Genomic DNA, 27,003 nt, shown 5'->3' with positions numbered 1-27,003 from the left:
TCCATCCATCCATCCATCCATCCATCCATCCATCCATCCATCCATCCATCCATCCATCCATCCATCCATCCATCCATCCATCCATCCATCCATCGCTCCCTCATTTCTTTTTTCCTTTTTCTAATTTGTTTTGTTTGCCATCACTTTTTTATCCTCTGTCAGGAGGATAAAACCTGCCTGTAGGTTTGTTTAGCCTGGCTGTGTCGTGAGTTTCAGTCTGCTTGTCACCTTGCAGTCTAATTATCTCCCCGTTTCTTTCGTTTAAGAGTATAATAGAGCCCCTCTGCCTTGTAAGCATGACCACAGTCGTATTCAATTGTGACTCTTCATTTTGATATCCACATCACATTTCCTTGTCTTCCCAGCAACTTTGTGCTGTATTTATTAAGATTATTATACTACTTTCATATCCTGTTGCTGGTAGCTTTTTTTTTTTTTCCTCGGCCGTTGGTTCTATATTTGGTCAGAAACTGTCTCTGAGTTTTACTTCTGACAGAATGGACATACACAGCTCAGGGAACAAGCTATCCTTTCTTCTCTTCTTTTAGGTTCAGGAAGTAATGATGTGTGCATTTTGTACATTTCCTATTTAGTATTTTTTTCTTGTGTTCTTTGTCTCTCTCCTATCCCCTGTTCTTCCGCCACCATGCTGTTTACACTCTGGTCCCTCTTGGCATCACCTTTCTCTCCTAGTGTCCATTTTCTTCTGTCTCTGGAGTTATGTGCTTCATAACCCTCTCTTGTTTTCCAGGTTTACATACCTTTGGCCCCTTGGGCAGCATGAGTCAGATGTCAACATATCTCTTACAGCTCAGAACTGCAGTCTCACACATTATTATTTATTTATTTATTTTTCCACATTTGAATTTTACTTTTTTTGTAATTCATTGGTAGAATCAGTCTTTGTACACCTTTCTGTCACAGTTCTGGGCTTTCAGTAGTACAAAAGCGGGAGTTTACTGAGTCCAGTGTGCAACGTAATATTCAAATGACATGCCAGTTGTCAGTTTAAATCAGTGTTTGCATCTTTGGCACCATGCAAACCTCACAGCGGGCGAGAGTCCACCATCACAAAGGATAAAAGGTCTGTGTTGGTGCATTGTTTACATGTTGCAGTTCATTTTGTTGCACAAAATGATAAATGGAACTAAATTATGAAACAAAGTCTATTTGTTAGCTGCTCCTCTCACTAAAATCAAAATACCTCAACCTTGTGGAGCTATGCAGTCAGCATTTAGTTTGCTTTTATCTATTTCTTCTTTCTTTTTTTTAAAATAAATACAACTCTCACTTTCTCAGCTTTTCTTCACCCAATCCTCAGATGACAGCAGCCTCCACTGGGGCTTCACTTTGCTACTTTCCTTGCATGTCATTCTGAATGTTTGGATCAATAAGAGGCAACTGTGTAATAGAATTAGGCCTTAATGGAAAGTACAACTAGCTTTCTATTTACTCAGTCCCCTCGGGGAGATTCAGGATAGGTAAAGAGCAGATTGCAGAGTGAGACGGCAGCGGAAGCGAATGAAGGAGGGATTTTTATGTTACGCCGTCAGGATGGTTGCGTTATAGACAGCTGTGTTTTAACAACGCGTCAACATGAATGATGAGGAATACGGGAGGGAGGGGGAAAAAAAGAGAATAATGATGATGTTAAAGATGTGCTGTTTTGACTTCACACTTTTCAAGGGTCACCCTGATAAATAAGGGCAAGTTTTATTTACCCTTTGATACATTTTCTGGTCAAAGAAGACACAAAAATGAAGTAATCTTCTTGGCTCGATGCGCCTAAAACGCAACACATTTGCGTTGGCGCGCCTTCAGATGCAAAAGCATGCTGAGCGTTTGCCTTAGGATCTCGACTTCAGTGTTGTCCGGTGTCCTTGTGGATTAGTTGATTACTCTGTGCTGTACACTGTGCGAACTCCTCACTAACGTAATGAAATTATCGACCCAACGGACGGCTCAACGAGTTCCAGCACAAATGTCATCTTGATGACTCTTAAGGTGTTAATGATCTTATGAGTAGTTAATTAGCTGAACTCTTCACCAGTGCAGATCCTTGATATGTGGAATGTCCTCAGGTTACAAAAGACAGGCCGGGTTTCTTTGAGCCGCACGTCCTCAGTTCATTATGTGGAATTACGATGAACCTTAAGAACCAATCGATCTGCATAGCTTGTTTTTCAAAAATATAATAATTTAGGGTTTTTTCTTATTCTTATTAATTGCACTTGTACATTATCCCATTGTTAGTTGTGTCTTTTCATCGATGCTACACAGGGTAGCACAACACTTCCCCTTCCCCGCCTATTGCTGTGCACTGTTTTTCAGTTGGCCAAAAAAAATTCTCAAGAGTCTTTTCACAAGGGAGACACAGTGTGTGAAAAATGTAGACGTGCGGAAACCAATGCTCCATCATAACCCTTGTTAAGATGACTATATTTTAAAATTCCAGTTGAGTAAACACGAGCAATATGTCTGTTAAGCAACAGGCTGCAAGCTTGCGACTGGAACAGACAGCTTGACTGATACTAGGTAAGGTAAAGTAGTTTTATTTATATAGCATATTTTCAGCAACGAGGCGATTCAAAGTGCTTTACATGAATTAGAAGGAAATTCAAACAAAGCAATAAACCAAAGGAAAGAGCAAAAAGACAAAAAACAGTGGTCTAAGCAGTGAGTACACCACAGTTTCTAAAGGTAATCAGATAATGCTATTATTAATACTACAGTCTGCAAGTGTTACTCCCCTGTAAGTCAATAAGACATTCAACTTCTTAAAAGTGGTCGGGCATGTCTTGGTGGCATCTTGAACTAAGATTTCATTTCATCTTGTCACATCTAGGGAGATCTAGATCTTTGTGGTATGTCAGCATGTTAGTTGTTGTTGTTACAGTAAAAACACAGACCAACCAAAGACTAGTGTTTCATTCTGATAAATTTTTATTTTGAGTATTTTGTTAAAAGGGCTGAGATATAACATTATTATTATTATTATTATTTTTTTTTCCAGTATCAATCTCTTGCATTAAAATCTGTTTTCCATAATCCCAGCTTGGCAACAAAGAAAGCAATCATATGGGGAGGCTGCCTAGAACTGCTGCTGAGGAAGGAAGAAAGAACCTAAAAGCTTTGCTAAGCAAGTGGCAGTGAAAGGAAAGTTGGTCCAGGACAAAAGCAAATTAATACAGCAGCAATTTTTTTATAAGAGCTCAAACAACTGGCATCTCGGTAGAAACCAGCCTCAATCGGAACAGTCATTCAAACGGACATGAAAGATTTAAAGTTTCTCATGATTGTTTCATTGCATTACGGCTGACTGGGTAAAGCAGAGCACATTTGCATTTCTACAAAATTCATTTATCTCTTAATTTTTTAACATTTGACACAGACACTGCATCTGGAACAGAAGAAAAAAAAAAAACTAAATTCAATTGGCTAGCATAATCAGTTATAGGATTTATTTCATTTGCATACGTAGTTGGAAGCAAACACACATTCAATCAACCATTAATTCATGTCTTGTCATTCATCTATTAATATGCACAGTGCATCTAAAAAAAATTAACAAAGTACTATCATTAATATTTATATTCTTCAATTCCCAGGATGGACACTTGCTGCATGAGTCATGCCTTTGAGATACCGCCTGGAATAAAATAAAAAAACACCAAAACCTTATGTGACTCATGGTGCTGGTGTGCTATTGGATTGTTTGGTTGTGATGGCGTGCAGTGTGACATAAAATGACCTGATGTGATGGGATGTGCTCTGGCACCGGGCGACGTGATGCTCCGTGATGTGATGCAATCTACAAGTCTTATTCTTTTCATACAGACCAGCCGAAGCAGTAAAAACGCCTGTCGCCATGGAGCCTCCATCAATGCACTGCTGCCCTCTGTTTATTTTTATTTTTATTTTTTTTTTACCTCCGTTTAACCTCATGAGTCACTAATCATTATAAAAAAAAAACGTTCAAGTCTTTCATTCCTAAATTCCAACCGACGGCTGCTTTTGTCATGTACATTTGCTGTCTGCATATGACCCAATTCAAGTATTGCTGTGCCCTATAAGTACAAACTTAAACAAAGCACGCAAGTCAGCAAATATTCCCTCTTTCAACTACTGAGATCTTAATTATTCACCACTTATGAATAACAGACTTTACCTCAAGCTGGCAACTGGGGGTATTTTTGCACATGGAGGTTTGAATTAATTATGACTTCCCAATGGGGAAAACATGCAATTTTCATTCCTTCATATTGTTTTATGTTTTTTATTCTTTGCAATGTGATGCTGCAAAGCTCCAAACTTGACTCAATAACTTGAACGCTAGTTAGCTTACCTGCAACACTTTGCAGAGTATTTCACATTTTGACATACTGTACGACAATCAGAAACTGAAATGCATCTTCATGGAATGTTATGCGATGGCCCGACATGGAGACGCACATGATTGAGAAGTGGAAGGGAAACGTGTTTTACAAATGAAATCTGAATGGTTTGGCATGCGTTTGTGTCTAGTCCTCTTAACTCCGACACCACTAGATGAAGTCCAGCGCAACCAGCTGCCTGCAGAAATGGAGAATTGTAGAGCTCACCCGGCTTGTTGTCAGCATCAGCAATGTTGTTCTGTGAACACCTCAGAGGGTGTGTTTTTTCTTTCTTCATCAGAGTCAGTCTGGATGATAAACTGGATTGAGCGAAATATGAGGAAATCTTGGAAGAGAACGTAGAGGGTGAGGCTGGGGCAGAGGCTCACTTCCCGTCAGCACGACATCCCAAACGTACAACCAGAGCTCCAAGTGAAAGACTTAAATCAAAGTATATTAATTTGTTATGCTGAGGCCTAAAATTGTGATTGAATTTGTCGCAAGACCTGAAAAGTTGATATTCACAAACCCTCTCCATCTGATCCGACTGAGCTGTGTTTGTTTTGCAGGATCTGATCTAAAAGGCTGGGGCGAGCGAAGCTGACGCAAACTGTAATTTTAGGTGGTTTAGGAGAGGAATATAATAAATTCATAAATTTAATCAGGGGTTTGTTGTTATCTAAAAATGACAGATTATAAGACGAGAAAATCCAGCACTCATCAGGGAAGATGACGTTAAGTCAGACTAATGAAGGCAACAAAAAGGGATAAAATGGTCTGCACTGATGAGACATTTTCAGCACATTGGACAGCTCCAAGGAGGGGCCCTGCTGGCTTTGTAGCTGTCCGTGGGTCTAAAAAGGGAAAATTAAGAAGCTGGAGAACAGAAGAGAGCATGAGAGTGTTTCCATGCCCCCAAACTTCAAAATAATTTTATCCCCTGACGATTCTTCATCTGCATTAGGCAACACCTCTGGGTGATTCATCTTTTCCTTTTTTTCAACATGCTTTGATACCCAGAGATGGGTCAACTTTCTGCACAGTGCAGCATGCTGTGCATCATCCCTTCATACAGAAATGAGCTACGGCTTAAACCGTTTGTCGTTAACAAATCCCCCATGAGGATGCAGACCTTCAACCACAATATGTTTCAAAATAATGCATACCTTTGTCATGTAACAAACTGCACAACTTTTGATGCTTTAAGCTTTTTGTTTTGATTCATCAACAAAAATATTGTATGGTTGTAACGTGGGAGGAAAGAGATGCATGGTTTCAATATTTTTTTTTTTTTTTACAAATTAAACTTAATTAAGTTTTTCTGTGAAAACATAAACATGCATTCAAAAACAAACAAAAAAATAACCCTCTTAATAAGAATAACTAAATATTGTTTCTTCGCCAAGATTTTTCATGTTTGTTTCTATGTAACCACCTGGCAGCACCATGCTGTGGGGATGCTGTCCACCAGCAGGGACGGGTAAGCTGGTCAGTGCTGAAGAGGAGAGGAATGGAGCTCAACTTAGAGCAGTGGTTAAAGAAAATCCGATACAGGATGCAGCTTTGCAACTTTTGCAGCCTTCCAGCAGGACTTAAACAATAAACATACAACTAGAGATACAATACAAAAGGATAATTCACATCAAAGCACGTTTATCTCTGTCAAAGACCTCGATGCAATTAAAAATCTGTGGCAGGTCTTAGAATATGTTTGTTCTTTTAACTTGACTGACCTTGAACTGTTCTTGCAGAGGCAAAGAGCAAAAAAAAAAATGTCAGTGTCTGAATGTGGAAAGCCGCTCAAACGAACACATTTGATCAGCTGATCAGATCTATCAGATAATCTTAATAAGCAGAATTATCAGATATCAGTTGTTATTAATTTAGGATAAAGACTAAGCAGTGCGCTGCATTGTGTTGAATTGCTTCAGACCAGTGAACCCATCAATAAACAGGATGGTAAGGCGAACTAATGACGGCAACAAGAGCCTGCCTGCACTGATTAGACATTTTCAGAACATTGGACAGCTCCGAAAAGGGGATCCTTTCGGCTTTTTATTTGTGTGGTGCTACAAAAAAAAGAGAGGAAAAAATCTAGACGCTGGAGAAAAGAAGTAATGATGTTCAGTGTCTTTAAACTTCCGCAGATGATTTTCAATCGCCATTATAAGCGACCCCTTCCGGCAGCTTGCGTCTCTCTTTCTATATTTGAAACCGGGAGCTCATACACAGTGTTTTCCGTAAGCAGTTAATAAAATGTCCTGCGGCTTGTTCCAGCGCAGTAAGGTATGGCCACATCTCTTTCCTCCCCGATCATGCGCGCACTTTTCAAAAACTCATTCCTCCGTGTTGGACTCAGACCTGCTCAGGCGTGATTCGGCCGCGTTCACGGCGCGGAGGCGCGCGCGCGCCGGTCGGCTGGAAGACACGCCGCTCAACTTGGTTATGCGTCCATAACTATGCACCTGCTTCTTTTGTCTTTTGTGCCTGCTCAATGCCACGTTACTTCAGTTGCCTCAGATCACAAGGCTGCTTTGAATTGCTCACAATGGTGCAGTGTTTTCCATAAAACATTAAAAAAAAAAAAAATGCAACATGCACTCAAAGATAAAGAGATGAAGGAGAGCATATAGCGTGGCTCTTTCCTGTCTGTCCAGGCCTGGTATTAGAAAAGTGGGTTCAAAAACATTTAGATCAGTTTATTTTATTACCGAGTGATTTACTGCTGCAACACCAAATGTAACCCCCCCACCCCATTTCTCTCTCTCTCTTTCTCTCTCTCTCTCTCTCTCGCTCTCTCTCACACTTTCAGTAATTAAATGAAAAGATGAGGCTTTGATGCGTCGAAGACAAAGCAGCATGTCAATACAGCAAGTAACAAGTAAATATCAACTTCTCTCGTGTGTTAAACTTGTCAGTGAAAATTAGTTCTATGCGACCGGGTTTTCACCGAGCCTCTGCCGAGATATTTCGGCTGCATGCGGCGCCGGTTTTCACAGATGCGCCCCTCCGACGCTTGCTCCACTGGGAGGGAGTCTGGGCGCATGATGGAGTGACGGCGATACTCTCTCGGAAATTGTAATGCTTCAGCCCGCGGCGGGAATTATTAACTGTTGCTGTTTTCTTTTCTTTTCTTTTCTTTTTTTTTTTAAACTGACACGCCTTGTTTTTGGAGAAAACGTCTGGAAATGTCAAGTTAATCACCGAAATATCTGTCGGAACGAAATGGGATAGAAAAGGGGGGAATTGCGCAACATTTCCTTGGAAATGAACCAACTACAGAGATTTTTTACCTTTTGTCAGAAAATGTTGGGTTTAACATTTTCGTCTTCTTGTACTGTTTTTTTTTTCTATTTTTTTCGCAGCGTGCCCTGTCAACGTGACCATGATGGAAATAAGTGTTCCCAAATTCCTCTGCGCATACGGTTTAAACTGCAACTCTGATCATTGATTATATCTGAAATCCAGTTTGCTCCCTAAAGGTGATTTGAAGCAAAAGTTGGCTGACTGTGCTTGGATTTTTTTTTCCTCCTTTATTTTTTCTTTTTTCTCCCGGTTCAGTGAAAATGTGAGTTTCAGCGCGCACCAGACAGTCGCCAAAGGCAGAACCCAGATTTTCCACCGGGGGGGAACCGGGCTTTGTACCGCAGCGACGTCCTCACCGTTCTTCTCGCCGAAATGCCTCTGGGTGCACCGATTCCGTAAAGACACAAGTGGATATTGCTTCTCCATGGTGTTCAACGACCAGGTGCATCAGGGAAGGCAATATCTGGGCTGTTTTGTGCAGTAAATGCTGGACACACCTTTTTGAATGTCCGTCAAGGTAAGTTACCTACCGCCGACGTAAAAGGCTTATCTCGTGTTGCTGTGAGGGACTAGGAAGGGGTTATTATGGAATACGTTTGTAAAACCTGAAAGAGAGCGTAGAGAGGTAAAAAGTCTTGCCTAAATTTTCAGTCGTTGTGATCCGGCAAGTGATGCATAATGTTTCAAGTTTTAGCTTCGAGAATGTGATTTCTATGGCTATGAAAAACGCTCAGCAAACACAGAAATTTGTGGAGATTCTTACTGTACGATCACATCCAAACTGCGGGTTTCATAGAATCTGCCATACCGTGATTCTGTCCATGAGGATCATAACTCAGATGCCATCTTCTCCAAGGCACATTGTTCCCCCTCCTCCTCATAGCTATTGATAAATAAGCAGCTAACAAAATTGTTGCATCTCTAAAAGTTAAGGCCTTAAATAAAATGTCTGCAGGTCCATTGGTGCAAAGTAGGGACTGGAATAAAATATTATCAAAGTTAATTTTGAACATTTTTTCCAGCTTACTTTAAGAAAAATGTTAAGTAAAAAAAAAAAACATCTGCTGCAAGTATCTGATCAAGCTCACCATAATAAGTGGTGTCACCAAATTTCTCTTCATTCATTCCTTACTCGCTTACTAAAAACAGACCATCTTTCATCATGGTCCTTAAGCCATACAAATGTGCAAGCTTCTTGTTTGTGCTGCACAAGGTTAATATGATGCCCATAGTGCCAATCCTGCCTCTTGTCACATTTGTTTTATTTTATGTACACACATAGAAGATACAATTGAGGGGCTGCACAGTTGGTAGCACTGTTATCTTGCAGCAAAAGGTTCTGGATTTCAATCCCAGCCTGGGGTCCTTCTGCATAGAGTTTGCACGATCTCCCTGTGGGTGTGAGTGTGTGCGTGTGTGTGTGTGTGTGCATGGTTGTTTGTCCTGTCTGTCTCTGTGTTGCCCTGCGACGGGCTGGCAACCTGTCCAGGGTGTACTCTGCCTCTCGCCCGTTGACCGTTGGGGATGGGCACCAGCACCCCTCGTGAGCCCACTAAGCGTGGAAGCTAATGGATGGATGGACTGTTAAAACTGACCATAGCTGCAATGGGCCACAATGAAAAAACATAATGTTCTGGAAGATTAATGTAGAATTGTGGTTAATCCTAAGGAACATTTGCATAAAGGCAACGCTCTTCAGTCAGAAAATCTTGGTCTGAATTTAGTAAGAGATTATAGGGGGAGCAGACTGGGGGTCCCAAGATCCTAAAAAACCCTGTAGGATTTTTAGGGACTGTAAGGTGTTCCCTAAAATTACATCCATATTGGATATATCCCAATGACTCAGGCTCCCCTAAAATAAACCCCACAGACTATAAAATGCAATTTATATGAAATTAACTCTGTTTTCCATAACAAAGATTTAAAAATAAAGGTTACGCAATTTTGTTCAACTTTCCTTGCAATGACATTTCCTTTTACAATAAAATTTAACCTGGAGGTATAACTTTCAGTTTTGCCGCAGCCAGTGTTTGGTGAAAAAAAAAAAGCAAAAAAAAAAGCATAGTTTTATTTCAAAACTACTTTAACAGTTTTTGTGTGATACTGAGTCAATGTTGAGTTGGTGTTGGATAGAACTTTTGCAGGCATGAATGGCTGTTGTTGGTACAGACTGCCACAGGGCGGCAGTATACAAATTGTAAATTTTGGGAATATATTGTTATTTGTGTTGGTTTTGAGTGAACAAAAGGCATGTCAGCAGTGATCATATATTACAGCAGGACAGCATTGCTACTTGGAAATCTCTTTCACCTCAAACATCAAACGGACCTCACTTAAGATATTTATTTGCTATCCTAATTACAAAGTATGACATGCTCACAAGTGCAACAACTGGTTTGTTTATTTGTTGTGGTGCTGTGGGTAAAATTTAAGAAAAGTTTGAACCTTGTATTAACTTTCTTTTCATAGGTTGATGGATTAGAAACTTTAAATGCCTTCCTAAATTCACCGCAGGATGAATTTAGGATATTGTCCTCTTTTCTCTTTTCTTGCACAACATTGAGGCAAAACACAACGGATTCACTTTGGAATTCTGCATATCAACTAGAAGAGAGAATTTTAGTTTTCCTTTTTGGTCCATCGGGTCACAATGACCCGAAAGCAAATTGGGCAACAAGCAATAGACCCGTTGAAAAGATAGAGAGCGCTGAATTGCATTTATTAGTAAAATGTGGTAGAGAAACAGGACATGGTGCAAATATGAGAGGAAAACCAAAGAAGAACAGAGAGAGGAGAGAGTGCAGGAAGTCTAATGATTGAGGGAAATGAACGAAGAGAAAGAAGTGGCGAGACGAGGAGGAAGGAAAAAACACAAAGGGCTGGACGGAGCACACAGAGATGGAGTGGGATACATGTGCATCTGCAGTGAATGCTGGTATTATTAGGTTAGGTGAAACGATCGGTTTATGCTCGACAATTGTGCGGTGAGGGCAGCCACATGCTGCGCCTTGAGAGTCTCCTGCGAAGGCCAGAACAAGTGGGAGAGAAAGGGAGGGGAAGGGGGAAGAGGCGACGGGGAAGGGTGGATCTGAGAAGAGATTTGGTAGCTGTGGGTGTCGATATTCTATTAAGGAGAACAAAGAAATGCAAAGTGCGGAAGGGCAAATACCAGTGGTGTGTACGACACTGACAAGAACACACATGGTGGAAATAACTCGAAGAGATGACCGAAGACACACTTCATGCAGATAAATTGTGAAAGGGTTGTAGCTCTGCTTAGAAGTGCTTTTAGATTCACCTCAATGATTCTCTCTGCATTCAACAGCAGCTGATTTAAACGGGGGGGGAACAAACAAAAACAGCAGGTGTAATCGTTTGAAACAACATTCATAGACCTTAAGCCACTCTGTTAAACATATGAGTGTAGTAAATGAGGTGGTCCTGACTTCAGGCCCACCTATCTCTTTCTCTCTGTGTGTCTCTTTCCCCCTTCCTGGAAATGTGAGTCACTGTGAATGCCACTGGCAGGCACGGCTGTTGACTCATGAAAACTCACCCACAGGCTGTTTCTTTTTCTTTTTTTTTTCCTTGGCATGCTGACTATGATTGTAACTAAAGGTGCTCATCAGTGTATGTGGGATCAGTGTAGTGTTTAATGACAGGATCCGTGCAAATGTCTGGAAATGTGATGAAAATGTGGCGGGTTAAAGAAAGAGAAACTTAGGCTGAGTTAAAGGAGAAATGAATGAGAAGCAGGGGTTACAATTAATGATACTTTTTGTTATTTCATGTATGAGCTGGTAATTTAAAAATATAGTTCGACCTATAGGCAAGAAAGCATAAAACATGCTTAAACATTTGTACCAGAATATTAATATTCATTTCTTAAAACGCACACATTTTTTTTCATTTTGTCGGACGACTACTCTGGTATTCTCATTGGCTTTTTATTCTTTCACTTTCCTTGACTTTTAAGTTATTTCTCTGCAAATTGATACAACATACGTATATATTGTAAAAGTACTCTATATTATGGTATATGAGGTGCACAGTGGCACGGTTGTTAGCACTGTTACTTTCACCAACAAGTTCCTGGGTTTGAATCCCTACATTTGACTTGAGTTGAGAAAAGATGCTAAAATGTAAATGTAGCGATAGCTTCCTGAAGGCGGAGTGTCAGAACAAGAGTTTCTTAAAGAGACAGAGGCCCAATTTCAAGACATTAAATTACAAAGGCAAATTTCTTTTAAGCCATATTTCATATATACATCATTTCTATAACAACTGAAGGCAGCACTGTTACTTTATTGTGGTGTATAGTGGTACTTTGTGACTGGAAATCATAAAGTACTGCCCCTTCAACATGTTAATAGGACTGTGGCTCAAACTCTCCATACTGCATTATACTTACATGTATCTTATAATGAATATAATCTACTTGCAAATACCAGGTTGTTTAGATGTCTCTTACTTAGAGCTCCTGTTATTTCTTCTTAGGCAGAATTATATTTCTTCCTCATCAATATTTACCTATGTTTATTAGTCACCTATTTGTCTGCAGATGTACAGTTTATTTTATGACTTGTATAATCCTCTTTTTCCTTTATTTACATTTAAAATCCACAGATTGGTGGGTCATGAAGAAAATCACACAGCTGGAATAAGCACAATACCGAAAATAATATATATTTTTTAAGAAAACATTTCTTAACACAGGAATCTTTGATGTGGAAAAAGATCTAAAATATTAGGAGGGATTATCAGCTCGGTCTATTTTTGATATTCGCACACGCTAATTTTTTTCGTCAACCTTTTTTACAGATAGTTTCCTTAACCGATGGGGTCTCAACGTGACATCCGTGCATCTGTTTGCATTAGCACAGAGCCCCCTGTGTGTCCTTTACAGTACCACGTTTTATCCAGGAGCTTTCACTCAGTGTGCTCAGGTGTGTCAGTGCAGCCTAACCCAAATGTAAGCACAGTTGTCAGCAGATAATCTCTGTTGACAAGCAGCATTCAGCCAGTCCCCCAACGCCCCAATTATAGATGAATGTATGCTGCACAGCAGTTAAACGAGTGGATTTATGGTGAATGTCAAGCTTTGGGACTAGACGGTGTCTTTTTAGATGACATGGTAGGTGACAGGTGTTTTACAATATTGCGGAGTGTTTACTGAGCTAAAACGAATTTTCTGAAAATACGTTTAAGTTGCTCGGAGCCAAAAAGAGAAACGATTGTTGTGCAAGCAGAAGACAAAGGTAGAATCTGCAAATAGATGCGTTAGACGACCTCCCTGACAAAGTCATTTTGTAAACATTTCGGTGAATATTGATGATATTTTAATATTCCATGTGATAACATAACCTAAAGGGAAGATACTATTTATTTATGGATCTGAAGGCAGCTTTAAATGCAATGAATGCCATATATTTTTTACCCAAATCTTATTAAAAGTTCATCATTGCTTTGTTTTCATGATGCTAACCACTCAGCTTCAGCTCTGTGCTGTAAGGAAATTTTGAGTTGAGTTGTGTCATTTTTAGTGCTGCGGTTTTATTACTCTTTCCCCCTCAAGATTTCAGCGTTTTCTTGTAATAACCTCACCACTGTCCCTCCAACAGTTTTCTGTGGAAATCTGCTACCATACTAAGCATATATGTCACTTCACCTCTGCCTGCAAGATGCTGTCCTCCTCCTTTCTAAATCTGAGTTGTCTTTACATACAAAATCCTGAAAACCATATTCTTCTACATCAAATCGTACGCTATATTGTATTATATCCTAATATAGCTTATCAAATGGCATTCAAAAAAGCATTCCTACTTCAGTATTTGTCTATTCGAACACTGGAATATGCTAGATATTGTGTCATTATGCTGTCAGACTCTCCTTTTTGCTTTGAGACTACCCTCTTTACACCAGATTACAACCAAGTCATGGTCGCAAGGACTGTGATGGCCGTTCGAACAGGGCCGGATAGTGGCGTATCTGATTTTATCGTGAAAACATCCGTGGCACTGCTAGAGGACATTTCTTTGACTGTTACTGTTTGGCAAACAGGGTTTTCCCTTCTGATTCCCCGACCTACATGACAGTATGCGGCTGAGGAGGGTTTCTATACAGAAGGGTGCCATCCTGCATAGTTATCTCCGTCGGGCACCCGGCTGTGTGAACATATCAAGGCAAGTGCAAAAAATAGAAATGATGCGAATGGAACCCAAACTGGTTCTACTTACAGTTCCTCAAAAACACAAACTTCTGACGTGTGCAATTTGGAGGTTTGTGCACTGTGTTCACAGCAGAGAGAACTGTTCCACGTCTAACACAAGATCCCTTTGTGCAATCATCATATCATCATGTTTATGGCTGTGCATATCAGTTCTACACAGATCTATTTTCTGCCTAGTGAGCAGTGGAGTGATACAATGCATCTAGTAGCTGCAAGTGTTATGTCAAATAATTGGAGCGCTTCTATCCCAGTGTGGGTTTGATAAGGTCACAGCGTTGGCATAAGCCAGGTTGGCCTTCTTCAAACCCCTTGAGGACCAAATCTATGCTGGTGCACTCAAGCCACATGTCGTGGATAAGTCGCCAACGCTGATAGTGGGATCTTTTATGCAAAACCCAGGTGCTAACACAGTAACGAATGGACATGATCTTTATGAAATTTTTGTGCAATCTCAATACAGTTCAATCTCCGTCACTCATACTCAAGGGATAGACGCTAAATTTTTGTGAGAATATCAGACTTTAAAATATATCCCCTCTCTGCTGTTCTTAAGAATTAGGATAAGAGCCCCTCTGCTGCTACATCTACTGACGCTGCAGAATATTATTACGCTGTCTATACCCACACGAACAGTGACTTTAGCTGGCACTTTTATATTGTATTGTATTGTATTAATCACACACTAAATGCTTGCATTTTTTCATCTTCAGGAACCTCCCGTGTGAAATATTCATTCAATTTGGCCCAAATTTCTTCTCACTCTTGCACAAACCGAGGCACAAGTTGCGACACGGCCCTCTGGTGCACGCATGTTGTCCCTCGGCGGGCCTCTTTGGCGGCTGTTTTGTAACCTGTCAGGACTGACACCAGTAAGGGAGGCCATCTCAGGGCCGCTCTACCGTCACTAAATCATTTTGACGGATAGCGCATCCCACCATTTAGCTCCACTCTGCTTGTTATTCAATGGAAGTAAATAAATAGAACGGCACCTTGAAGATTTGTGACTTTAGAATAAACATAATTAGGCGTCACTGATGCCTCATTATGCTTTAATTAGGAAAAAAATAAAAAATTCTCCTCCTATGATCTATTGATGATAGTAAGTCCTTTGACACACAAGTATTAGCATTATTAATAAAGCCCTGCTTTATATTTGATAAATTTCACGTAACTGCTGTAGACGTCAATATAGCTTCTGTCATAAGGAAATGATGTTCTAATTTTCTAAATTGAACTATCCAATAGTTTGAAATAAATTATAAATCTTTTGTGCAGCAACTGTCCCAATTTACAGTAACTTTACAAGGATGTGAACGACTTTTACTCCAACCAAAGAATGTTTTCAGAAAACTCATTTGGATCTTATTCAGTTCTCAAAACTTATAAATGTTAGCTATGCATTATGCAGCCATCAAATCTAAGCAATAACAGAGAAACCAGTCCAGAGCATTTGCTAAAGCATAAAATCACCTTTGCACTGCCTCATACCAGTGAACTTGTGAGAAAAGGTGCTATAGCTTAATGTACCTCAACGTAAAGTCACAAAATCTCATGCCAAGCAACTTTATAGTGTTTGTTGCAGCAGAAGCAGCTTTGAGTAAGCAGTTTGGAGACTCTGGGTGAAATCAGGGAGACATTTGACTCGAGTTATCTCTGGAAAACTTACCTGCTCTGATCGGACTCTGTCTTTTTCTCTGTATACATCCTAGAAAATGTGCAACTGATCCTTAAGGACTGGTATCTTCCCAACATATCAGAAAATCAATATTTTATTTGACTGTTGTACCACATAAAGAGCTACAGGTAGATTAGTTAGAAAATTCCCCCCTGTTACACATGTACACGTGTACGTGTGTAACGTGTGTAACGTGTACACGTTACACACGTTATGTATAACGTGTACACGTGTACACGTTGAACCAAAATAATCTGGTTCCTTGAAGATAGGAACCAGGTTTCCAGGTCTTGGTATTCCCAGATGCAGCCCACTGAGGGGGAAAAAAAAAACGCTCTGAAGTCATGTTTGTGCATGTTTGAAGACAGCGAGGAAGCGGTTGTCTTTGTCTTCATTAAGGTGGTACTGACAGTGATAATGCACAACAACACAGACCAGGGCTGATTACCATTCTAATTTTAGCAAAACAAAGCATTGTGTTACTGAATTATAATAATGTTTTCCACTAGATTTAAAATGTCTCAGCTGTTGAACCAATACAAATTTTGCCATTTAGGATTCAGCTGCACTGATATATTTCTCCATGGAAGGACTAACTTGTTCTAAAGGATTCTCAATGTGCCTGGTTTCACCTCTCGTGGTTGGTTAACTGTGCAACCTGGACAAGAGCTGGTAGCAATGTGCACATCAATGGGAAAAAGAGCTGAGTGCAGAGATTTCTGATGAAGATAAATGGCGTAAAGCCCCGAGTGTAGAACCTGGACAAAGTCACCTCATTACAAGACTAAATTAATAAGACTGTTCCCCGGCTGAGCAAGGTCTCCACATGCCAGTTAAACCTGATAAAACAAAATGTGTCAATTATTGTAATCAACTAAAGTCTCAGGTTTTTAAATCACTAACAGAAATATTCTCATAGTGGATGTATGCTATCTAATCTGCCTATTATATTCCATTGCTACAGATTCTGAGTCAAGCAGTGCCCTGGTATGGAGGCGTCTTCCTATTTTGAAACTGAAAATTTGCAGAATTGGGAGAAAAATGATTAACTTATCCTTAACTTTAACAAGGCTTTTTAAAGCTCTATGTCATGTTATAAAGTTATTCCCTTATCAAAGTCATACCTGGCGTGTAGGTTTGCTTCTTTCAAGCATGTTTGAGGAATCCTTGAGTCTCCAGTGGAGGCCATTCTGAAGTGTAGTAGTTTTTCCTCTCCTGTGCATACATTTTTGACCAGTCTCTCTTTCTTATTGTTGAAACATAAACACTGACCTCAGCTGAGGCGAGTGAGGCCTGCAGTACTTTAAAATAAGTAAAAATATAAATTCTTGGTTGTAATCTGACCTGCATGTGTCATCGACGTGATCTCGGAGTATAATCTGGCAACTCTTGGGATGATCCAGTTCTGTTTCATGTTTTCTCCATGTGTGTGTAGCATGACCCTTTCCACTATATCTTCTAATTAATTGGGTGTGGTAGAGTAAATATTTGAAGGTGAACTGCTGAACAATATTTATAGAAATATTTACAAAAAATGCTCTTTTTCTTTAGAATTTAAAAGAAAAAAAGATTTTCTCCATGAAATGGGTACGAAAAACTATAGAGTTCATATAAATACAATTATTTGTAACTGAAATCTCCCACTGCAGCAGATTCATCCTTGTTTATGTCATGCATTCAGATGTGACCAGGATCATCTTTCAACACGCAGAGACACAACATTTAAAATGAACGCTAATAAGGATGTTATTCTGAATATATGACGCAATCACAAAGCACATTTGAATTTATATCAATTATTTCACCTTGTCACTATTTGTCTTTCTTACACCTCCTTGTCTTCTCACTTGTGTAATTTATTACATTGCGTTAACCACCAACAAGAGTTGAGAGCATCATATTGCTCACCTCCTTTACACGGAGTAATTACTTTTCACCATTCCGACTGAAAACGGCATTATGAGCATGGCATTTTCATCATTAGCGTCCATTTTTATCACAACAAATTATTTTGTCATCATTATCATTATCACAGCCACTCCATCATCACTTACAACAGAAACTGCCACTGCTGGAAACTAATGGGCTGATTAATGTAGCTACATTTGTCTTGCAACAACGGTGACGTCTACGTAGGACCGTTAACAATGATACAGATGTTTTAAAAACTCTACGTTTTCTGTACTCGTGCGCTGCTCGAAAATATGAGTTATTGTCATGGTTTGACCTTAACCTGAAATTTCAAGAGGTTTCTACACTTTTGAGAACGACTGCATATACGCACCCTTTCCAAAAGAGCGGCTCCAACTTTAGTTTGGCTGTGTTGCTATGAGGTGACAGTTTAAACCACAGCACAAACATAAAACTCATAAAATCTGTCATATTTTAGCAGGTTTTTCTGTTAGTTACAATATTATTTGTACACCACGGCACTTTTTTTCAATCAAAACTTGAACACGCTGGTGGCTCTCTGTTTGAGAGGCAAGGAGCGAACACACACATTCAGACAGAAATGCAAACACATGCACATAAAATTCTTAGAGCTGCAGGGCTGTAAATGTCAGTCCTCTCTCTGTCTATTTGCTGATAGATTTGATTGATCGTGGGTTGTATGCGTGCGTGTGTGTGCGTGTGTAGGTGTGTGTGCTCATGGGTGTATGCTTGTGTGTTTGAATTATAGCTCATGAAGAAAAAGGCGGAGAAATCCAAGTGCAGAGGCACACAACTGATGAATTGGACTTTAGTTTGACCTTTCAACAGAAATTTCCAAAATGTGTTATTTGCAATGGTAAATCTGCTCAAGTGCCTCCAGTTTTTTTTTAATTTAAAACCCACAATCTTTTTCATGTGAAATGGCAACAAGAATCTACATAAGCTTCTTAATTGTCATGTCAGTGATCACTAGTCTAAAAAATATCATGCCCTACTTTTAGTATCTGTGCAAACTTATCTTTGTGTTTATGTTTTACTGAATTAATTGATTTTTTATTTTTACATTTGCTTGTCAGTATAATCATTACAAGAGCCTCTTGAGTTTTATATAGAACATAAAGCCATTTGAAAACACAAAACTGAACAAGTAAAATGAATAACAACAGAATAAAAATGAAAGTAAACTTGTTATACCAGGGAAATGTGTAATAAACAAGATTAAAGTAGTAATGGAAAMAGCTCATTTCTTTGTGCTTTTTGTCAATTGCAATCATCTACTCCAGTAGCTTGTCCTGCTACATAAAAAAAGCGGGTCATTTTAATCTTTGCCACCATTCTTAACTGAAAAAGTTATCTGCTGCGTTTTGCATTGAAGAACTTGGTTTTAGTTTCTTAATTCTCTATTATGTGAAATCCTCCTTTTGTATGTTTTTGAACTGTCATTTGGGTCTATAAAACAGCCCAAATGCTAAAGAAAAAAAAAAAAAACATATCCAGGAATTTAATGGCAATAGGTAGTTGTTAAATTGGTGTCAGGAAAACAGCTTTATCAAAAGCTTCCCAGGTTTTACGTCACAATCGGTGGACAATGAAGAGTTACCAAGCAACCCAAGCAGAGCTCTGCCTCTGCTCACCTCATCATTAGAAGACATTTGGCCAGCTGGTTATACTGCTGTGTGTTTTGTTGTTGGCTGCAATGAACATGTGACAATGGATTCACTCCCTATATATGAGATAAATATGAGATAATGTTTTTACTGTGTGACTCTGTGCTTATTGCTAACTGTACACATAGAATATTTAATATGCGAGATTGTGACCAGACCCGTGTGTAAGGTGATTTAAACAGAAACTGTCATGGTTCTCTGCCTTTGAGCGAGGAGAAAGCCCTTGTGGGTTTTATGGTATGTTTCTATGGTTCTCTAAACTTTGGGACGTTTCCGCAGTAGATCTGGGATTTGCTCAGTTGAAGACAGGCGCAGTTTAGAAGTTGAGTTAAATCTGGTGCTCTGCAGCTTGATAGGCTGACACGGGCCTGAAGGCTGTTGGACTGACGGTCAAATACTTACGTTAGACAAGCATGATTTTAAAATGACAAGACATTACAAGCTGGGACTTTTTCTGAGGAGTCTTATATTTGTTTAGGGGGTGGAAGGTTGTATCCATTTGCTTATTATTGCACCTGTTGTGTTTTTACTCCCTTTTTTATTCATTCATTTTAAAACATTTTTGTCTGTTGTTTTGGGAAGTATGACTAAAGGCATGGCATGTGAATAAAGACAATCTCTCTGTTCTCAAATCCAAGCTTATTTTTGATAAGCAACGCCCAATTCCTTACAAGATCTTTATACGGTGGAAGCAAAAAACATGGCATAAGATGACATTGATTGCTGAGCTTGTCATCTATTGTTTTCTTCTTTTCACACTGCCTGTCTCATCTTTCCTTTTATTGCCAGATGCATATTTTAAAGACCAGGCAAGAGCCGACAGACATATGGAGCTATTACGGTTGTTAATGGTAATGATGTTGTGGTTCCTTTGAACACCTCCCTGCTATCCTGATTCATTGACTCCAGTCGCTCATAAAGACAATGATCCCATGCAAGTACCAGCATAAGGATTTGACAAACTAACACAGACATAAAACTGTGAATAAAAAATACTGATTTATGCATGGTAAAGACACACACATATTTGAGGGATAGCTAAGAATTTCCCTAATCTCAACTGCTACCAGGCAATAGTTACTAGTGAAAAAAAAAATCATTTCAACACATATTTACACATTCACACCTGCATAAATACCTAAACACACTTCATCTTCATACACACACATTTGCAAGACGTGCTGACACATTTCTCCCTTCCCCCCAAGGACTCTTGTAATTAGATTCCTACAGGCCGACTTTCTCAATTTCACTGCATTTAATTGGAAACGCACACAAAAGCAAAAACGTGCATGCACACGCAAAAGGCAAGACTCCACAGGTCCGAGTTTGTTGATCACAAGTTGAGGTGTGTGCCACTGACTCTAATTATTAATTTCCTGCCCGCCCCCCCACACCCCTCTCCTGCCTCATTTACAAATAAAGTCCCTTGCCTTATTAATTCTATCAAGTTGCCCAACGCTCTGTCAGGACATGACCAAGGAAGGAGACCAAAGGTGGACATTTTAGCGTCTTTTCTTGTCGGACACCTAGCAATGCGCCACGCTTTAACTGTTGACGGATGCGCAATTGTTTCAACTGTTGTCGTTGTCCCTTCACAGCCCGAGGTACGAGGGGAAAAAAAAAAAAGACAAATGCACGAGAAGCCACATGCTGCTCTTTGAATGATATGAGACTGATTGACACTGACATCTCAGCCCAGGGCTTTCCGCAGGGTTAAAAGCTCTGATGCACCTGAATCCAGCGAACCACTGTTGTGATATAATTTTAGTTAGAAAAAAAAAGCTACACGTTACGCTCTGAAACATTTTGACGCCGGGAAAAATTCTGTTTCCAAAGCGTGCTGTATTTATAGGAACGTTTAAGCATAAATTATGCTTTATTGAAAACACCAAAGTGCATCAGGTAGTCAGGAAACAAGGATTGATGTCAAATCAAAAAGGACTGCTTCATTTCAAACATGTCGGAGCAACACAGATGCATTTATCTTGTATTTGTTGTAAATTAAGGAAATTAAAACACAAGAGACTAAACAACTGCTGACACCTTGCTTGCATCATCTTGCAGCATCTGTAGAGTTCATACTCCACTGGGACTTTGACCAAAGACCATCTGTCGCAGGCTCCCTCTTTCTCATTTTTTTATATCATTCTTAGACAAATAACCCAACAGTCACTGACTAAAACATGCAGTACAGATTCGTGTCTGAATGGGCAGGATGGTAAATGTAACGTTTATTTTATCTTTCTTCGTACAGGTAAATCTCCCTGGGAGAATAAACCTCAAAATCAAGAGGCTTAAAATATTTCCAAATTATTCTCCTTATTAAATAATTGGAGCAAGCAATTAAGAAAGGCAATCTAAGGTGTTGTTTGATGCAGACGCATGCAGTGAACTAGACCATGAAACCTCTCTATTTTTGACAGCACTCTTCTTCCCTGGAGAAATACCCAGCATCCCGAGGCAGTCCCACTGTTGTTGCAGACATGCAGTTGGGAGATGTTTGAAGACTCATGACTGTATTGATAATACATGTTTACTGTTTAAGCTTCATCTGAAAAAGTTAACATTTTATTATGTCGAGAAAAAAATCAGCCCCCCCCCTTAATAAACAACATATCAAAGATCTGTATCAAAGATCTTATTGAAAGCAGTTGTTCTTAAAGCATAAGCTTACTAAAGGTTAGCAGAAATTCTTGTGCTAGTGTGAAAAGCAAATGTTTTGGTTATCAGGCTTCCCACTTTGGTAATTTGCTCTGAGTTAAGATTTCAGACAATAAAACTTTTTCTGTTTTCTAACAACAAGTTTTCTTTCTTAACCCCCAAAGAACGAGCAATCACCTTGTGTGACGTAAACCACATTTTAGACATTTTTCAGTACCTTTAAAAATAAAAAAAATAGCAAACATGAAAATAAGTCATACTTTGGACTTCAGCTGGGCTGTTACCTTCACCATAATTTTATCTCTCACATGAGTTTCTTTGTCTTCACAATGCGAGCTCTGTCAGCGACTCTGTTTAACAATTTTGTGACTTCAGAGGCACCACTTAAGATTTTCATTTTTGGTTCTGGTTGCCACATCCTTAAATAAAATTAAGTGGTCTGAATACTTTTGCAAGACACTCTGTATGAGGCATGGGATTCATACCTCTAGACCTGAGTAACAAGATGGAGCAGACAATCATTAGTATTTTTAGAACCGCTAGCCTCACAGAAACCACTTTTTTTTTTTTTTTGTAAATGTTAAGTTCTTTCTGCCTTTTGGTCTGTGCTGCTTGTTAAAGGGTTGCTTCAGGAGAGGCGAGGCAAACAGGGATGACAAGAAATATAACTTTTTGAGGAGAGCAGAACAGAGTTAAAGACGAGAATGAATACCCTGACATGCATATACAAGAAAGATGATGAGAAAACAAGATGAATACGAAGTGCGCCGGTTGCCTCTTGGTATTTCTTTAGGGAATGATTTGCATCACCATTAAGTGTTGCCTCAAGATTGTTGTAGCAGCATTGCAATAGCGCAGCAATGCACTCAAGTATCTATGAAGTTCAAATTAGCTTTACCAAATGGACTGTGACTACGAAGTCTGTTGTCACATCAAAAAGCAGTCACATTTTTTAATTATTCTGAAAATTTAAACAATAAAGGACACATATTTATAATCCTCGTCAGTGGATGCACCTGAGAAAAATGGAAATGCAATTTCTGGCAAAGGTACATTCCATATTAAATTTCTAGAGTGTGTTCGTATAAAAATTAAATGCTACCGTTTAAAAAAAAAGAGAGAAAAAAAAACGTACAAGCTAATAGGAAGCATGCATATGAAACGAGTGCTGAAGAGTGCTGCAGTGGGAGATTTCAGTACAATGTGGTTCTAACTTTAACTCTAATGACAAGCGAAAGAGAGGAAGAAGAAGAGTGCACAGAGAGAGACTAAAAGAAGTGAAATCAATTTATCACTTTTTCCCCAAAATGCTTATTTTCTACTGAATAAGCAATCACTGGCAGCATTATTGATGTCGGCAAGTGCTCCACTCTAAAAACTCAGCCTTCCGAAATGCAAAAAGCTCTCAAATCAGGAGTGGCAGGCAAAAAGAGAAAAAAAAGACATAATACAAAAAAAAAAATAGAATGTTAAGAATAATTGTTAGAGAGAGAAAAAAGAGAGGAACATCTAAAACTGAAACACAAAGAGAAGGTGGAGATACATCAGGAAAAAAATAAAAAATGCACTGAATGTGTGTAGACCTTTAGAGATTAGCATGTGAATCATTCCTGTGCTAATTGCATCAGCTTTTCACCATGCTGCGTGGCAACGGCTCTGAATGCGAGTTTACAGAAGTAAATTTACCGAGTACGTATGTTTCATTCAAACACTGCAATCTGAGACGTAACGTGTTCGGCACTCTAAACTCCAAGTGGTTCACGCTCAGAGTCACGGGTGCCTGATTGTGTTATGAAATGCAAGAGCAAAGAAGTGGAGAGAGGGAACATCCATAAGTGCCACCTTTATCCCTTTGAAAAGTCATTTAAATAAAGTTTCCTGTCGTCATACGGTGAATTAAGGATAATTCTTTATCATTAACGTGCTTGCGTTATGGAAATACGCAAGCATAAACTGATCAGGTGTTAAGTTTTGACCTGAAGCCTGTTATAGTGCTGCTCTCCCTTTTAACGTCAAAGCAGGCCTGTCTTGTCAATGCATGGACTCTGTTGGAGAGAGAGAGAGAGAGAGAGAGAGAAGCTGTAATTTTGTTTTTCACCTGGATATTAGCATCAGAACCTTCAAGTTTCTGGCTAGCAGCAATGTTAGTGTTTTTCTCTTGCCTCACAGCAAGAAGCACCAAGTCAGTAAGCATCCAATCATATAATCTGAAGCTACAATTGGTCAATTTTTGCTGCGTTTGGGGAAAAACAAAGAAAAAAAAAAGCATAGCTAGCTGTAGAGTTTGTCCAACTTTCAGTTAGTTCGAGGTGCGGGAGGCTCCATCAGGATGTGCCTCCATTCACCAAAACCAGAAATCTAGAGATGCGGTAATGGCTGAAACTGTAGAGTGGATGTCTGGTAAGCCTGATCTGATTTGTTGAGCTTCACAGATGGTATGGGCAGAATTTGGCGCAAACAGCTTCAACCTGCAGACCATGTGTCCGCGGTCCAGCTGGCTGTTGGTGGCGGTCACAATTTTTTAAAATGTATTTTTTACTGCAGGGGGAGTGATGGGGATGTTTGGCACAGGCACATTTTGGCCCCAAGAATCACGTGACGCTATTAAAGTAGCCTTCTTGTTGAATCCTTCAGAGGGTTAGCGACACTTTCCGCTTTAGTAGATTCAAAGTATTAAATTGAAGCTTAAAGATATACCAAATATTTACAGTACATTGTCTAAAATTGTAGGTTTTTCACCAAAATGTTACCCAAAGGCAGTAGTTTTTGTTCAACCAAAGACAATTCATGTTGCATATAAGTAAGGTTGATAATGTGACCGTAATGTAATATTTTGCTCTTCTTGTGCATTTGCTACTGATTTTTTAATATGTCAAGTGGCAATGTGACATATTCTAGGACTAATGGGTGCCTTTGGGAAAATTCAAAGGGTATTTTATATCTCCTCTTTGTGGATGATTCCACATAGACACGCTGAATTATGTATCAGAGCGTATAAATGTTTAAATTTTCCATGGAAAATTGAATAAAAAGGACATATTTATGACATTGTAGTTACCACTGTTTGCTCAGAGTTTGATTGTATTCTCTGTAGGTTATTCCCTTGGTACTACTTTTCTTCTATTCCAAAAAAGCATGATCTTGAATGTGTGCGTCACTTGTCAAAGATTTATTGTTTTATTTATTTTTTTATTATTTGCTGCTCCAACAAGTAAGATACAGTTGATATTAACTCCCATAAAGTTACGATTTCACCAGAACAATACGCATAAGGGTGAGTTTTTAGAAAGTTCAGTGAATTATGCAGAAAAATATGTAAGAGTCTGAAGATTACTGAACATATAAAGTGTTTTTTGTCCACTTAAGTGATGCAGCTGACAAATAAGCTGCATAATAAATGAGGCCCTGTAGGAGATTTTAATATGTAAAACTGAACTGCATGCATTTAGTTTTTCTATGGTCACAGCTGAACAGTTTTCTCTGCCAAGTCAAGGTATTTGAAATTTCAACGTTGTTTTACCGAAAGCCATTCACTGATTACGTACAGACCTTGTAAAACACACACACACGCACACGCACACGCACACACACGCACGCACGCACACACACACACACGGACCTCAGACCACTAATGCCCCCCTGAGTGTTTTGTTAGACTCTATTAAGAAGTGCCATCCATAGGTTGTAGACCAGGGGTATTCAACTCTATAGGCCTCGAATGGCTGGTATGTTGCAACTTTAATTACAAGTAAAGCAATGAGGAGTCATTCAGCAGTTGGCATTGTTAAAAAATTGCATACTGTTTTGAAGATCAGAGATAATTTTATTTGTTGCGTATTAATTTGCCTCCTAATATTTATTTTTATTGATCATTTTAAAGTAGATTCACAGGATCTATATTTTCCTGAAATTGAATAGCTTTAAGATTGGTTTAACTTGGAATAATAAGCTTGTTTGATATATTTTTTTTTTCTTACATTTGATCACTGAACATTAATTCAAGTTGAAGTTTCACTCGTGCAATCAAAGCAGCCTTATTCATTTTGTTATCCTTGCTTTAATGTGTTTATTCTGGTACATTAGGGCCTAATTGTGGGCAACCTCAAGTGATGCCTTTTTCAGTTTACGCATTCATTTATTCTTATTTATTAAGTACCCGGTACATCCAAGTTTGTGTCATTAGATGTTTATTCCTGTGCGCATTTCTAGATGTCTTCCTCACATCTCCCATCTCGAAGCTGAAGCAAAGCTAATCACTTCACTGCTTCCCAGTGGATAGGGCTAATGTGCTTAAGCAGTCCTGAGGGATCTGATGCTTGACAGCGTAGAACGGCCTCTCTGCCCGCTGATAGCTGTGCGCTTAATGTTTTTTTTTTTTTCTTTTTGTTGTTTTCTCTTACGGGACCTTCTCTCTTTCTCCAAACTCCCAGTTTAATTTCTTCCCTGTCACTCTTTTTCTGCCATCTGTTTGCTCCTGAATCCAAATCATCACAGCTTCAGAAAAGGAAACATTACTAAAAGACAGAGAGTGGCTTGTTGGGATAAAAACTGAATACTGCATTTTCTCTAGATCATAAAGCATTTTGTCTTATATACTAATCAAATTATTCCTACTGATAATTCTGTTCAATGTCTAGTAGGATTTCCGCTACTGTTTCTACTGTCTTTTATTATTAATTTTTCTTGCCTTCCCTCTCTCTGCTGGTTGGAGTAAAGGCAGGTTATTATCCACTGCACCTTAGTAATTTAAGCTCCATGAACTCTTGAACAGAGCCATCTTTTGGTCAATTAGAATTTGATCAGCTGGAATGATTGTGCAGCTCGTAAATGTTTTGCTCATTAACACCATAGAAGCACTTGGAGAATCCCACGTTGAGTTTTTCAGATTAGATATCAGCTTTGTTGTGTTTATACTGTACAGCGATGGCAGAATTTACCCAGTTCAGATTTGATCATCATTTGGGAAGATATTTTTAGATTTCAAAAACATACAATATTTTCTGAACCAGCAAATCACTAATGTGGAATTATTAACATAAACTTAATTATCAAACATAAATAAAAGCCTGCAATGTGCTCAAAGCAATTGCGTAGCTCTTTGCAATTTATTGTGGGATTTTGATATTACCAGACATGTTGCCACAGAACTCCTGATAC

The 27,003-nt window shown here is 39.1% G+C and overlaps 1 protein-coding gene across 5 annotated transcripts in view; it reads left to right on the top strand.

Moving 5' to 3' along the window:
- Nucleotides 1-7,196: 7,196 nt before the first annotated feature.
- The window catches only part of LOC103468615 (voltage-dependent T-type calcium channel subunit alpha-1I), a 159,930-nt gene continuing 140,123 nt past the window's right edge, over nt 7,197-27,003 (top strand). For all 5 annotated transcript variants that reach the window (XM_008415792.2, XM_008415791.2, XM_008415790.2 and 2 more), the window contains exon 1: nt 7,197-8,196. The gene's annotated coding sequence lies outside the window, so the exon portion shown is untranslated. The remainder of the gene's footprint in view (nt 8,197-27,003) is intronic.

Source organism: Poecilia reticulata, linkage group LG8 (assembly GCF_000633615.1).
Source record: "Poecilia reticulata strain Guanapo linkage group LG8, Guppy_female_1.0+MT, whole genome shotgun sequence".
NCBI classification, from domain to species: domain Eukaryota; kingdom Metazoa; phylum Chordata; class Actinopteri; order Cyprinodontiformes; family Poeciliidae; genus Poecilia; species Poecilia reticulata.
The sequence above is the reverse complement of the archived record's forward strand: the minus strand, read 5'-3'. Positions and strand labels throughout refer to the sequence as shown.